The sequence below is a fragment of the Octopus bimaculoides genome, chromosome 25 (assembly GCF_001194135.2).
Source record: "Octopus bimaculoides isolate UCB-OBI-ISO-001 chromosome 25, ASM119413v2, whole genome shotgun sequence".
NCBI classification, from domain to species: Eukaryota; Metazoa; Mollusca; class Cephalopoda; order Octopoda; family Octopodidae; genus Octopus; species Octopus bimaculoides.
In genome coordinates this window covers 1,370,947-1,371,277 of record NC_069005.1, presented here as the reverse complement: position 1 = coordinate 1,371,277, position 331 = coordinate 1,370,947, and the positions used below count along the sequence as shown (strand labels likewise).

Sequence of the window (331 nt, the reverse complement as noted above, 5' to 3'; positions counted from 1 at the left end):
AAAAAAAAAAAAAAAAAAATGGTAGAAAACTGAAAAATTGATCAACTAAAATCCATAATAATTAATTCTAAATCAACATGTGATTAACGACAAATCTGATTAATGACACGTGTGAATAAATTAATAATATTAAATATAAAGGTGGTAGTGTGTTCTCTGATAAACACAATAATAAATGCTGGGATGCAGGGGTGGAGCACAAATTTATTTGCTTGGGAAAAATTTAGGGCTACACACACACACACACACACAGATACACACATAAATATATACGTATATATATATATATTTATATATATATATATATATATATATATATATATATATATAT

General features: G+C 23.9%; 1 protein-coding gene across 4 annotated transcripts in view; it reads right to left on the bottom strand.

The window, feature by feature from the left end:
* Positions 1-331, bottom strand: part of LOC106876047 (recombining binding protein suppressor of hairless) — a 137,888-nt gene that overhangs the window by 74,621 nt on the left and 62,936 nt on the right. The gene's annotated exons all lie outside the window — the stretch shown is intronic.